Genomic DNA, 14,844 nt, shown 5'->3' on the forward strand with positions numbered 1-14,844 from the left:
CTGTCCAAGATCCCTTTGTTGGCTCTGCAGTTTCAGGGACAGAAGCTACCTATAAGCGCTGCTGTTAACACTGTAGATGTTTCTGTGGCTGTCAGTGATGTCCGTTCTTTGTATACCAACTAAACCCAACAAAGCTATGTTGAGTTCTCCCTGTTAGAAACTCCAGGAAGAGGTGTCAGAGAATCTCTTTGCTAAATAGTCAGGGCACAATCAGTGGGAGAGAGCAATAGCACCGAAAATAAAAATGCGAACAGTAAAACGTAGTAAAAAATCAGGTTCTTGGGTGTATTCATTGAATTGTCTCCCAGTTAGAACAGGAGATGAGAATTCAACTCCTTTCCCAACATGTCACAACCAACCTCTGCATAGGATCCAGCAGCTGTGCCAAAACCCATTACCTGTTCAGAAATGAATATGTACAGTTGGGAATATCTCTGTGAGGGAGCCAGCATTCTCATATACAGCTGGGATGCATTAAACCAGACTGATGAAAAATTGGCTAAAAAAAGTGAGTGTTTTTTTTTAAAAAAAGGAAATAACCCCCTTTGAAAGTGGAATGTTTCTCCAGGCTGCTCTCAGCCATCTAGGATTTCTCCCCTGTGTAAGATGACGAGGGGCCCAGTAAATACCTTGTTACAAAACTCTCATTGACTTCAGTGGGAGACCTAGATATGCAAGGACTAACTTTGTGAGAACTCAGAGATGCACAGACTCTTGGATACGGGTGTATTGTTGTTACTCTAAGGTCTGCAGGAACAGTGGTATTAATAAGGAAGCTGAGGAGAAAAGCCTCTGAAAACATTAGCATCACAGTAGTCGGGCATGGAGAAGACCTACTACTAGTACGTTATCTTCTCCTGTCGCAGGATGGACTAGTTCCCTGTTGCAGGATGTATGTATGGTGAGGCGATTTTTGCTATTCTAATTCTTTTAAATGGAAGAGCAGTTTATTTTATTAAAAAAAGATGAACATCTCTGCCGAATTCTAGAGAAATCACCTTGAATACTGTATAGCTAGGGTAGTAGATTGATTAGGCAATCAACCAACCACGGGTTAAAGACCGCTGGATTGCATCCGAGTATGGCTGTTTCCTACCTAGAGTGATTAGGGTTCTTGGTTAGTGCGGTTTCTTCACCTGCTTGAGCCTCACCAGGTGTGTGTTTGAGGGAGCAAGGATGCAGAACTTGCACTGTGGCACAATGATGCTTGAATTTAAGTTAGCACACCTCAGTGGTAGGGTTGTATGTGGTTAAATGCTGTTCAGCCAAGGTCCTGCAAGTGATGGCGATTAAATATTGGGTACCGGTGTTGAGAATACACCATGCCAAGAGTGAAGTTTTAGTCCAAATATATTCTTCCAAAGAGCACATCAGCATCCCTTCTAGAGAGCTCCTTGATTCTGTTACTTTGTTTTAGTGGGCTCAGATGGAAATGGCAGAGTGGTAACCATACTTTTTCCCCCTGATGTGCAGCATCCATGTTCCTGGAGGTGGTTGTTGATAGAATTTGTTCTGTTTTGTTGGGCCAGACTCTGATCTGATGGCTGTAAACGTATTGGGAACAACTACTCCATTTAAACCAGTGCAGTAGTTTCAGTCCAGCCTGCTGTTTTTTACCACCCACCCCTTCAAGTGTGGGAAGGGGAGAGCGCTATAGGAAGTGACTCAGCAGTCTTTTATAGTTAAATAGCCTTTAGTTCTTCACTCCTGCAGCAGCTTTTGAATACACCTATGTGAATTCTCAGGAGTGCCTATGAAACCTGCCAGCCAAGCCTAAAACTTGAACGTGGCCCCACCTATTGCATGTTGTGAGAGCTTTCTTTGTCACAAACACTGTGCGTCTGCACCTCTTGCTAGATTCAGCATTGTCACAGCCTCACCCCTCATGGTTGATTCTCCAGTAGCTCCTGTTTCTTCCAGGGTTATCCTCTATAAATAGAATTTGCCTCACCTCTCTGCTCCCCAGCACCCTTGGGGGCAATTGCCAAATGAGGTTGTGCTAATATAGCTTAAAGAACTAAGGGAATCCATTCTGTCCTCATATAAAATGTTCCTTGAGGCTTCTGTCCTTCAGCAAATTAATAGGCAGTTAAACTAGCAGTTTGCATAGGTGGTAACTGAAGATGAATTACTTTTGAAATACTTAACCCTGGATATTCAGGCAGTTACCAACAAAACACCCATAGGTAATCCTGATAATGGGACTTTCCTAGTTGCCCCATACTCACGGTTTGATTGTTTTGTAACCCACAGAATGTACTTTAAATTGGTTTAATAGAATTGTTACGACAGTATACCTCCCCAGGTCAATATCTACTCTCCTGCCTTTATCGTGGTGATGATGATGGAAAATACTAATGGAGTTTCACTCACTTCTCCAGAAAACACAAAATCGCACACCCCAAGCAAACAGAATTTTGCAAGGTGTGCTGTTGGATCTGCTTCAGATTATGCCACGTTGAATTCAATCAGTATTTGAAACTGGTGCCAGAACGCGTAGGAGTGAAAACTCAGCGATATAGGAAGGTGGGGAGCTAAAAGAGAGCTGTGGGGGGTAGGAGGGTGGGGAACTCTTCATTACTGTGCTGTAGACTCTGGTTCTACCGACTCAGCCAAGATGCTCATGGAGTAACAGCAAAATCTGGTCCTCCAAATTATATGAAGCAAGTGGTATGCTTAGCTACCATGGTGCTCAGCATGGTATAAATGCCTAGACAGACACAAATGCTTTGTAAATAATCATTAGTGGTACACAGGTGCAGACTGGCAAATTAGTCTATACTGGATGAAGGGAAGAGAAATCTCCCACAGTATTTTTTTTAATGTTTTAACAGAGAGGTGATGGGGAGGATTGATCTCAACAGTGTCAATAAAAGCAGATGTCCAGCATAGGAAATCTTCCAAATCACCTCTAAAATAAAAACAGGGGTGCTTGTTAGAGTAAGTCAGCTGAGGGCAACCAGTATCTCTAGCAGTCCTACCAACAGCACAGATTAAGGTATGGAACAGCCGTGTTTTTGCAGTTTTACAGACAGCATCTCTGCTCCATGATGATTTATTATTTACTACTCCTTATTTGGTGCTCTGTAAAGTTAAATGGTGCTTTACAAAGTAAGACATGTGCTCTGTCCTGAAGAATCTGTGGCCAGTTTAATCTTTCACTGTTTTTACTCTTTTTTGCTTTTTATTGGTGGGAGGGGGAGGACTTTCCAGGACAATAGTCTCTAGCAGCTCACTCAGAAGTGGAAACTTCTCTGAGGTGTAGAAATCTGTAGAGGGCTGAGGAACCAGTTAGTATTTAACAAACAATTCATAGTGCATAATGGCTGTTGGAGGTAACTGAGCGCCAAAGGCACCTCCTTCATTTCTTGCTGAGGAGATGGATGACGACTTCGCTGTTTAATGCATTACCTCATCACTAGCTGCACAGACATTTGGGTCTAGGCAAAAATTTAATACTTGTGGTGATAAAATCTATTTCTCTGTATATTAAGCACACCCAACTTCTGTGCTCTCAGGTAGTCAGGATGTAGAAGTGTAATGACAGCTTGGTCTAAGTTCTTGTAGCAGCGCAAAATGTGCTCATATACCTTCTCCTCTCCTCAGCTCTTCTCATCACTGCCTTCACACTGGGTTTTAGTACAGCTGCTGTAGCAATGAGTGTATGGGGTTATTACACTGTGCAGTCAGCTCTGTGTGGAATGCTCCTCTCTTGACACAACCAGCAAAGCTCACTGAGCCCAGGAGCTTCAAGGGAGGACACAAAATAAATGGGACTTGTGTGGGAGAGTCGGTCTTCAGATCTGCCCCATTCCCTCAGCACTCCGAACACGGGTTTAACAAACTTTTTAACTCTTAATTTTCTACTGGCAATTGCAACAATGCAAGTGGTAGAGATAGCCACAGTCAGGCAAAGGAGAGTGCCAGAGATTGAGTGGGGCCCTCCCTCCCACTCCAGGATCCAGGGTACGTCTACACTACTGGTGCTGCCGCAGCACAGCTGCAGCAATGCTACTGTAGTGCCCATAGAGTAGGTGCTTCCTGCATTAACAGAACTGCTTTTTTCTGTTGGTGTAGTTAATCCACCTCCCTGAGCAGCAGTACTTAAGTCAATGGAAGAATTCTTCCATTGATGTAGCTGTGTCTGCACCGGAAGCTAGTTTTAGCTTAACAGTGGCTAACAGTGGTGCTCAGAGGTGTGAATTTTTCCCACCCCCAAGCAATGTAGCTAGCTTGATCTAAATTTTAAGTGCAGACCAGGTCTGAAAACCTAAAACCTTGTTTTCCTCTCTTCTCTTGCCAACTAAACTCCACAGCCACTGTTTCCTCCATCCTGCAGGCTGGCCAGCACTCTGATGTCCTGCTCCTCTCTTATGACATTGGGAATGTTTGTGCCTTTCCCATCCCTGACCACCTCTTTATTTACTGTCACTGCTGGAGAGAGTGTCATTGTTGGGGTTTGCTGAGGAGAATGGCTTCACATTGGAACAGGACTTCTGCAGAGTTATTCAGAGCTGCTGACAGCAGCAGTGCATGTGCAGTGCCCACTTTCAAATCAGGAGAAACAATCATTAACACTGAGCAAAGAGTTAGTCTATAAATAATGGGTGGACAATGCACCCCAAAGCAGCCTGTACATCTCAGTGACCTAGAGCTCTGTGTCGTTAGCTGTATCCTTGGCAGGATGTTTGGCTACACTGCTGTGTGTGGTCTTGGATTCTCTGGGGTTTCCCATGTTTCTCCTCCAGTGCCCTGTTGGAAAGGGAGTGAAGTAGGGGTTGGAAGAACGAATGATGGGGTTTAAGAATGTAGCTGTCTTGGTTTATAAGTTAGTTCGTAGCTGTAGAGTCTGGATGTTGATTTTATGTGATGCAGCATAGGTCAGGCAGGCATCTTGCTGGTGCTGATGGTGGACTTGGTTGCCATTGTACGTGGCACTTGGTTTGGCAATCACACTAGTTTTATCCAAAGGAAGATGATTAAAGGGGAAACCTGCCTGCCTGGAGGTTTTGGATTTCAGCTTTAACCCTATAACCCAAAGAGGAAATGTGCTCATTCTTGAAGCTCTAAGATAAAAGCATAGTAAATTCTGTCCCCAGAATGGGCAAAGCCTCTCCTCGACTTCTTTCCACCTCTCATGAGTCACTTGCCAGCTTTGGCAGGGAGTTGTTATATGCCCACTCCCCTAGCCTGCCATCCTACGGTGAAACATGGCAAGCCAGGGCAGGTAGGGGGAACCTTTACCATTTGACTTGCTCTAGGCAAGAGTCCCTCCCTTGTGCCACATCCTACGACTAGAAGCCTTTTCTCTTCCTATCCCGTGTCATCGTTGCAGTCCCTAGGAGCTTACCACTTCAGGATTAGCGCTTGTCCTATGAATTAACCAATGAAAGTCTTTGAAAGGTCTAGGACATTCAGATAAATCTTAAAGGAAGAACTCTGTATATCAAGGCCCAAAGCTAACTGGCTGTTAGAAGCTAGATGAATTTTGCATACGTAAGAACGGCCATACTGCGTCAGACCAAAGGTCCATCTAGCCCAGTATCCTGTCTTCAGACAGTGGGCAGTGCCAGGTGCCCCAGAGGGAATGAACAGTCAGGTAATCAAGTGATTCATCCCCTGTCGCCCATTCCCAGCTTCTGGCAAAGGGACCTGGCTTGTAGGTGCGTTGGGGTGTCTTTTGCTTGTGTGTGCTGGGTCTGCTTAAGGTAGGGTGACCAGACAGCAAGCGTGAAAAATCGGGACAGGGGTGGGGGGTAATAGGAGCCTATATAAGAAAAAGACCCAAAAATTGGGACTGTCCCTATAAAATCGGGACATCTGGTCACCCTAGCTTAAGGATATGGACATCTCTCTGAAATAAGAGACTGCTTGGCTTTAGGGCTGCCTTTGTCTGGTGGGGTTTTGTCGAAATGCAGGTTTTGGTGAGCTTGTTCAGCCAGTTGTGAGTTGCAGGAGTGTCGGCGTCTGTTGCTTGCTACCTGCTCCTCCTGTCTCTTGTGGTTTTTGTTTCATGGTTCTGCTACATCCCTGGAGTCCATCATGCTTGGCAAATATCACAAGGGTTTCACTGCTCCGTGGTTGCTGGTTCATGTGGGCAGCAGTAGACAAACGTGTTCTGGACAAGATTTCTGCTTAGGGATGGGCAGCTCAGGCAGAGACCAGTGGGAAGCTTGGCCTCAGTGTGAAGTGGGAGGCGCCACGAATGGGAAATATATCTTTATTTAAACAGTTCTGTGTTGTTTCTATTAGCTGTTCTTCCCTTACAGCAGAAATCACTGAGCAGAGCTTCTTGCTTCACAGTAGCGAGTAGCAAATTGCTGTAATCTGTGTGTAAATCTGCATTTGAGCTGCTGTCTCACTCCAGATTCCAGAAATGCTTTAATGCCTTGCTCAGCACCCCCCTCCTAAGCTGGGTATCTCCACGTGCTTCACAGAGTTAGTGTTGGCACATGCTGCCACCATTATGTACTCAGCAGTAGTTTACCCGCAGCCTGGATGTCATTGGCTTACTCCAGAAAGAGACGAGAGGTAAAGGTTCCAGTTCGCAGGGGCTGAAACCCTTGTGTCTAAGCGAATACAGTCACTCTGTTTAAACACATCTTAGGCTTTTCACACTGGCAGTGGTCTTGTTGTTTTAAACCAGTTCTGCACTGCTGATCCTGGTTCAGTGCAAACTGGGTCAGTAAGAGAGTAAATGCTTAAATTTCACCTCTTTGATGAAATCTTGTCAATAAACAATTTGGCCTGTTTTGACAGCTATAATTTTAATACAAAAGGCCTGTTATTTCAGCATGAAAATGACTTAGTTACGAAACTGTAAGGATACAAGTGGTATTGGTTTAGCTTTCCATATATTTTGGGCCTGAACCCAGCAGACGTCCAGGCAGATTGAAGAACCGTCTCTCTGCATTCTGTATCCTCTCCAGGGAGGAGCTTTATAGCTGCAAGGCCAGTGGTCCTCATTTACTAACAATCCCTTTTAAGGAAATTGCAGTTTGATTTTTCTGGGACATGGAAGTGATAGCCAGGATTTGAGAAGTGCTATCAGATCATTAACTCCCAGCTGGACAGGCACACAAGGCAGGCAAAAAGAACTAGAGCTGTGCAAATGTGTAATATTTTGCTCCCTAATGGGGGAGCCGAACCTCATTGCTGAGAGTCCTGTGAAGCTAGGCAAGGTTTCTAGTCCATGAGTAACTATGAAGCTAGGCAGGGGTTTTATTTCCTCTTGGACAAGCTTTGTCGTTTGTAATTTCTAGTTTTGCTGAGAAAATTATGAAATATCAACGCAATCCCTTATAAAAACTATGCCTGACAAGCCAGGTAGGCCTGGGCCCAAATCAAATGCCCTCTGAGAACTTTCCAACCATCCTTCCTCTTCCTGGGTTTTATCTTGTCCTCCTTTAAAGTCCTCCGGGGAAGGGGGGACAAGAATGTCCACAGGCTTCCAGGCAGACCAATAGTAGGAGGGATGCTGGGAGACAGTGTGCTCCTAACGCAAGAGGAGCTGGGGAAGGGGAAGAGAGTTTGCCATGTTCTGTCCTTGAACCCCTGGTTTATCAGGCCCAGACATATTGTGTAACTGTGTTCACTTGACGACAAAATTCACAGCACTAAAAGTGCTTTGCGGGCTCTTCTTCTATTTGAGGCAAAATTTAGTTTTAATTACTTCCCTGATTTCACAAGTGGTATATACCACTTTTACAATCAGCCCTATAAAGGGACCCATATTTAATGTCTCATCCAAAGGATTATCCTTCTCAGTAATCCTTCTTTATTTGATTATGGTAACTCTGAGGGAGGAGGCACTGTGGTTGTAGGAATTGCACTAAATTTCACAAGCCTGGAGCATCTGTGTAACATTCACTTAAAACGGGGAGGACGCATAATTTTTTCTTTTAGGCAGGAAAGGGTGGTTCTGAATTATACATTTCAATGTATAACAACATTCAGCTGCAGCACTGCAGTGTAGATGCTTCCTGCAACAATGGAAGGGGTTTTTCTCTGTGAGGCGGTAGCTAAGTCAATGGAAGAATTCTTCAGTCAACCTAGCTGTCTCTACAGTGGCTGAGCTATCTGTGTCGCACAGAACATGACATTTTCACAGCCCATAACGATGTAGTTAAGAATGACCTACGGTTTAGGTGGGGACCACGATGTAGTTTGCCATGAATCGGTTTAATCCTCAATCACTGAGACACAGTGAAAGTCCTAAACTGTCAAAGAGCTCCATTATCATTGTGGTACACTGAGGCCTGGTCTACACTTAAAAATTAGATCAGCAGAGCTACATCACACAGGGTGTGAACATTTTTGTGCCATGAGCGCTGTAGTTAGGTTGATCTAATCCCTGGTGTAAACACAGCTACCTGCTGCCTCTGGGAGAGACTGATTAACTAGGTAGATGGAAAAGCCTCTTCTGTCAGTGCAAGAAGCATCTATGCTACGGCGCTACCGCGGAATAGCTGCAGCACCATAGCTATGCCACTGTCGTGCCTGTGCGGTAGGCATGCCCTGAGGTGCTGTCTTGGAATAATGGACTCTTTCCCCTTCTGTATATAATTGGGTCCACAGGAAACCAGATTAGCTTAGTGCGATGGCAGCTCTATGACAGAAGGATTTCAAGGTAGGGCAGTGGCAGCTTTTAAGTGCTGCTTCAATAGCCATGCAAAAAGCATTGTGTAGAGCAGGGGTGGGCAAACTTTTTGGCCCGAGAGCCACATCGGGTTTCCAAAATTGTATGGCGGGCTGGTAACAGCCAGGCATGGCCCTATCTGACTCCCCTCCCCCTGGCTTCTCACCTCCTGACAGCCCTCCCCCCCCCCCAGACTCTTGCCCCATCCACCCCTCCCTGCTCCCTGTCCCCGACTGCCCCTGGACCCTCCCGCCCCTGACTGCCCCCCGCTGCCCCATCCAACCCCCCCTCCTTCCTGACTGCCCCCCCAGGATCCCTGCCCCCATGTTCCCCACCCTCTGACCATCCCAACCCCTATCCACACCACCACCCCACACTCCTCTCCCCTCTATCCAGACTCCTCCCCCCCCGGCCACCCCTTTACCGCACTGCCTGGAGCACCGGTGGCTGGCGGCGCTACAGCTGCACCACCCAGAGCACCAGGACAGGCAGCTGTGCCATCCAGCTGGAGCCAGCCACACCACCATGCAGCACAGAGACCGGAGCTGCCCCAGGAGCTCACAGCCCCACTGCCCAGAGCATTGCGCCAGCAGTGGGGCGAGCTGAGGCTGTGGGGGAGGGGGGGGAGGGGATCAGCAGAGGAGGGGCTGGGGGCTAGCCTCCCGGGCCAGAGCTCAGGGGCTGGGCAGGAGATTCCCGTGGGCCGGATGTGACCCACAGGCCGTAGTTTGCCCACCTCTGGTGTAGAGTATGGGACTCTGAAGATTGTGGTATGAAGCTTTTAACTATGTAGAAGCATTTCTAAATCACCCATCACTGTAGTATCTAGTTGCTAGATATCCTTCAAGGGGCAAAATGAGGCGATGAAGGTGTCTTACGGACAGCTACACCCTGGCAAGCATTTCCGTGTTCCCATCTGAAGCTCTTTGGGTTCTTGTATTTCTGAGAAAGGAGCTTGCCAGGGAAGGGGATCCAAGACATTTGCAAGGGTTTCCCCGTAATGTTTGCACATCCCTGCTCTGTGCAGCTCAACAGTCTGAGAGGGGGTTAACGATAGAAGCAGTTGTTGTCTTTGAATTAGGTGGCCGTTTGACATGTACATTTCAATTTTGATTGCAGTTTTTTAATTGCATTTAACAGCGTCCCTGCTGGTTCTTCATTCAGCATCTGTGCAGCCACGTTCTATTGATGGCCTGTTGTGATTTCAATGGAACATCATGGGATGTACCTGGCACGTCAGGCAGCACTGGATGGAGGTGCCTTTAGTCCAATGTACCTGGCATGGTAAGCGGCAACAAAGTGGTTAACCTGCATTCTAATGCTCATAGTTTCAACACATGACAAGGTGCCCCTGCTTTGCTGCAGCTTTATGCAGACCTGATGTCCCTTTGTTTTCCTGGTATTGTCAACACATACTAGCCTTAAGGAATCCCTGCATTCTTCACCCTCTTGGGTTTTTCTGCCCCGTGTGCAGTTTGCTGTGCATCAGGTATCTGGCACTGCTTGTTATCTTTTGGGCAGGGGGACAGGGTGCTGCAGGAATCCTCAAACCTTTTTGCTTTTCCGCTTTGCACAGTTTGAGGACAAAAGCCAGGGGTCCCTAGACGCTGAGCTTGTTTTGCCCTAGTGTTTCATGTCCAGACGTCCCAGCACAGGCTACCAAACCGAAAGATGCTTGTATCAAAACCCAAGCAGAACGGATTCTGCAGCCGTTCTGAGGCATTTGCTTTAGTAAGCAGAGACTCCCTTTCTTTTTGAGAGCAGTTCTGCACAGTACTGATTCCAACACAGCAGCCCAAGTGTGGCTCCCGTTTGTTTCCCAACGTCTTACCCTACTCTTTGACAAGATATCACAATCCTCCCCTCTCTCCCCATCCCTATTCCTACCGCTTCAACTGTGCAGCCTGTTCCTACTGTGCATGCTGCTCGGCCCCTGCTGTGCACACCTCTATCCTTGTATTGCTTGCAGGGCTAATCTGAAATATATTGAGACGAAGTGTGAGACTCTCTCTCCGTGATCACCATGGTGCTGCGGCCAGTTTCCCACCTGGATCTCCTGGTGTTTCACCCCTTTCACCTAGAGCTTTTGCTGATCCTCTTTTTTTGAGCGAGAGAATGAAAAGGGGCACTTTACTGACACTGCTTCCAGCTCCAGTGCTTTCACTGTGTTCAGGGGGTGGGCGGCTGCCATTTGTGACAGCACTGTCAGCACATCCCTAGGGCTGGCTTCGACTGCTTTAGGGCTGAACCCAGGCCCCCTGCTTGTGTTTAATTACGTGGCATTTGCAGCTCCCCAGGGGAACCTGTGAAACACCACTAGTCTGCGGGGAGGTGAGTGTCCATGAGAGCCCACGTTTCCTGTGCCTCGTCCCAAAAACCACAATGAAATGAACATGCGGGGAGTATTCCCGCAGTGCAGATGGTCGTGGGACAAAGGGAGCGTTGGAGTAGGAATACGTCCTGATAGAGCACTTTTCACCCAAGCCTCTGGCAAAGAGCGAAGTGTTCTCACCTCCATTTTACAGATTGGGAAGCTAAAGCAGAGAAGTGAAGTGACTTGCCCACAGGAATTTGGTGGCAGTTGGACACAGAGTCCATTCTTCTAACTGGTAAAGGCAAATAAATTGGTGGAAGAAGAAAGCAGAACAGGGAATAAACTTCCCTCTTTTTTTTTTTTCATGTTCACTGGAGTGCACAGAGCTGCTGGGGACAGCAGGCAGTCAAGGAGAATACCACCTTTTCCTTTGTATATTAAAATGTGCATGGTAGGCGAAAGATTAATAGCATCTAATTTGATACATAATTTCTAATCTCCGCTTGTTAGATTTTATCAACAGTAGAGTTATTTCAATACACAGCTTCTCAGTTTCTAGCCTCTCTCCCACCTACAAATTCTCTAAATAAAATGAGTGATTCGTTAGGTCTGCTTTGGAATGATTCTTTGCTTCACTGGTGTTCCTTTTGAAATATAAACACTGTCTAACACTCCAGTCTGAAACTCAGCAGTGAAATCAAATAGTGCCTCCTGCCATAGGTTGCAAAGATAGTTAGTCTTAGTTTCTTTGGGATTTACTTTGGGGGATGGGTGTAATTATTTTTTTTTATGGTCCTTAAACAATCCTAAACCACTGTAGTGGCATTTTGTATTTCATCCTAAGTAGTTCTTTTTTGTTGCTGTTTTTATGTGTTTTGACAGTCTAATTTTAACCAATTTCCTTTATGGAGTCTTGATGGTAAATGGAGAGAGGATTAAGTTGTTCTCACTTTGTAATAAAGCAGCAAAGCTCTTAGAGCACGTGGTATGTTCTACACTGTATTCAATGCCCATCAGACCAGAATATTCCCTAGTTTGGCTATGAGCCACTGATTTAATACATTGATTATCAATTCTCACAAGCATCCAGTTCCTTAGGCAATATTGCTTATGAAGACACTGTCAGCTCCTAGTTAGCGTAGCTTTATTTTAATGATGTTCATTGTGTGTAATATCTTCTTAGAAGCATAACATTTCTGTTCTCTCCCACTTTTCCATTAACTAGATGCTGGCTGTGGGTGGGGGTGAATTCCCTGTAATGCTAAGGCTCCATTTTGTTTCCTTCCTTTATTGTGCATCAGGATCCTTGATGAGGTTCACACCTCTGGAAATGGTGCATGCTAAGCAGTTGCTGTTACTGCAGGGTCACTGAAACTGGGCAGTAGCCTTCCTTTATATCTGGGTAATCTCTACTACTATGTGACGAACACACCTCTAGTCCTGTTTGGTCCTAGACAGTATTCAAAGGACACTCCATTGCGTTTGATCACAAATGTCAGTAATACGTCTCCTAGTCAGCAAAGAGAGTCTGCCATGTTTTTAAGTATCTTTCTTAATGGAAGAGCATCTGAAATCCCTCTGTGCCCATGCTATTCCTGGAATGGAACAAGTTTTGTTTTTTATTTCCTTCCCCTAGAACAGAGCAAGGCTTCTTTCAGTGGTCCAAAAACAACTTTAGTGTTTGAGATGCTCCACAGATGATGGTTTTGTTTTTTTCAGGAATCTCTTTCTTGAGCATCAGAGGGGTAGCCATGTTAGTCTGGATCTGTAAAAAGCGACAGAGTCCTGACGAAGTGGGTATTCACCCATGAAAGCTTATGCTCCAGTACTTCTGTTAGTCTATAACAGGGGTAGGCAACATATGGCACATGTGCCGAAGGCGGCACGCAAGCTGATTTTCAGTGGCACTCACACTGCCCGGGTCCTGGCCACTGGTCCAGGGGGCTCTGCATTTTAATTTAATTTTAAATGAAGTTTCTTAAACATTTTAAAACTCTTATTTACTTCACAAACAACAATAATTTATATATTATAGACTTATAGAAAGAGACCTTCTAAAAACATTAAAATGTATTATTGTCCCGCGAAACCTTGTGAATAAATGAAGACTTGGCACACCACTTCTGAAAGGTTCCCGACCCCTGGTCTATAAGGTGCCACAGGACTCTGTCACTTCTCTTGAGCATGATACAGTTGTAAAGCTTTAAGATCCTGTCCCCTTTCAGAGCTATGATACAAGTGTGCAAGGTATTTATTATAAAGTTGTAATGTTCACTGTTTATTTGGAATGCTGTGGTATTTTTTGTATTGGATCTATGCTGTTACTTACTGTTTGGGAGCATCCTAGGAATTATGTGTAGTCTCCTAAAGGCTATGGATTGCTGAATAATTCCTGCACCCATCTAGTGAACAAGGTGCACTCTATCTCAAGATGCATCCCTGTTAAGTAGGTGTTTGGAGTTGGTCAGTTTTGGACCAACTTCTGTAATGGATTTATGATTTGCTCAGCGCTTCAGAAGATACAAATAAAGGCCAGGTCTACACTACAAATATCTGCTGGCATAGCTTTGTCAGTCAGGGGTGTGAAGAGGTGTGATCTGTGACAGACATAGCTGTGCCATCTCTTTTTGCTGGTAAAGTTTATTTTGCTTGTGGGGGCTGGAATAAGCAGTGTCCACACTAGGAGCTTTTGCCAGTTTAGCAAAATAGATATAGCTATACTGGCAAAGCGCTTCTAGACCTGGCCTGGGACGGTGCTGCTAAATCAACAGGAATCTTCTAGTCTGGGGAACTCTTAATCCATTAGATTGCATTGGAGTGCCTGGAGTTGAAAATTGACTGCTGGTTTTAAAATCTTCTGCCCACTCTCTGTTACTCCATGGTTGCTTTAGAAAGCTCACTGTTTTTCATGAGCCCTACAAAATAGCAATGTGTGGTAGCAATTACTTAATACTTGTGATGCTGATGCACAAAGACACTTAACGAAAACTGAAGCACTGTAATAAGCAGACGTCATTAAAGAACACGCACCATGCTAAAAAAGCTAAAGAAGACCAGGCTTAGGAAGGAAGGTCACAGACGTATTTTCAGAAATTGTAAATAAGAGTCCAAATGTAAAACTTCCTTCTTCTTTTTCACACATTCCCCCTCCCTCCCCGAGTACTAACTTGCCCATTTAGGATAGTTACTTCCATAGTTGGCATTTGTGCTGTAAGTTGGAAATGAATATGCCGGCTACTTCAAGAGGGGCCTCCACAGCTAGTTCCCTGATATATTTGATATGATGTAATCAAAGGTCTTTCCTCTGAGCAACTGCAGCAGGGCTTTGTCTCTGCAAAGCTTTATATCAAACAGGCATTTGCAATTCAGGCACATTGCATGTTCTGTGTATACAAATTTGCCTGGATATCACTATTTCCAAGTGACGCACACTGTGAAATAAGTTGGGTTTTAGTTCAGTAACCTACTAAATTTCTCATTTGTCTGGATAGGCAAGACCTATTGTTGTCTCTCGTCTCCCTTCCCACATATGTCCTTTTATAGAACAGCTTAACACCCCACCCCACAAAAAGAGAGTGATTTTATGTGCCCATAGAACAGCAATCCCACTGTTAGTGAGAACAATGCAACTAGCTGACCATTTGCTCTGATTGAGCAATAGGTATTTATTTATATGTAGGTGTTGTGTTTAGTTATGTTGTAAGTAACGTTTCTCCCCTTCCCCATCCATATGGCTCGATGACAGAAGTTAGTCATATTTTACATGACTAGATGATAAATGTGGGTATCTGGTGCCTTTGTGTGCTGCTGTCTCTTCCTCTTAATCAGGAGTTCCGGAAACAAGCCATGAAAACCAGACAAATTGGATGTGCGCTGTGACTCTCCAGTATGG

General features: G+C 45.3%; 1 protein-coding gene across 1 annotated transcript in view; it reads left to right on the forward strand.

Moving 5' to 3' along the window:
• HIC2 (HIC ZBTB transcriptional repressor 2) overlaps nt 1-14,844 on the forward strand; it is a 95,467-nt gene that overhangs the window by 74,499 nt on the left and 6,124 nt on the right. The window contains exon 3 of the mRNA XM_044989999.1: nt 9,779-9,922. The gene's annotated coding sequence lies outside the window, so the exon portion shown is untranslated. The remainder of the gene's footprint in view (nt 1-9,778; nt 9,923-14,844) is intronic.

The sequence above is a fragment of the Mauremys mutica genome, chromosome 16, assembly GCF_020497125.1.
Source record: "Mauremys mutica isolate MM-2020 ecotype Southern chromosome 16, ASM2049712v1, whole genome shotgun sequence".
Lineage (NCBI taxonomy): Eukaryota > Metazoa > Chordata > Testudines > Geoemydidae > Mauremys > Mauremys mutica.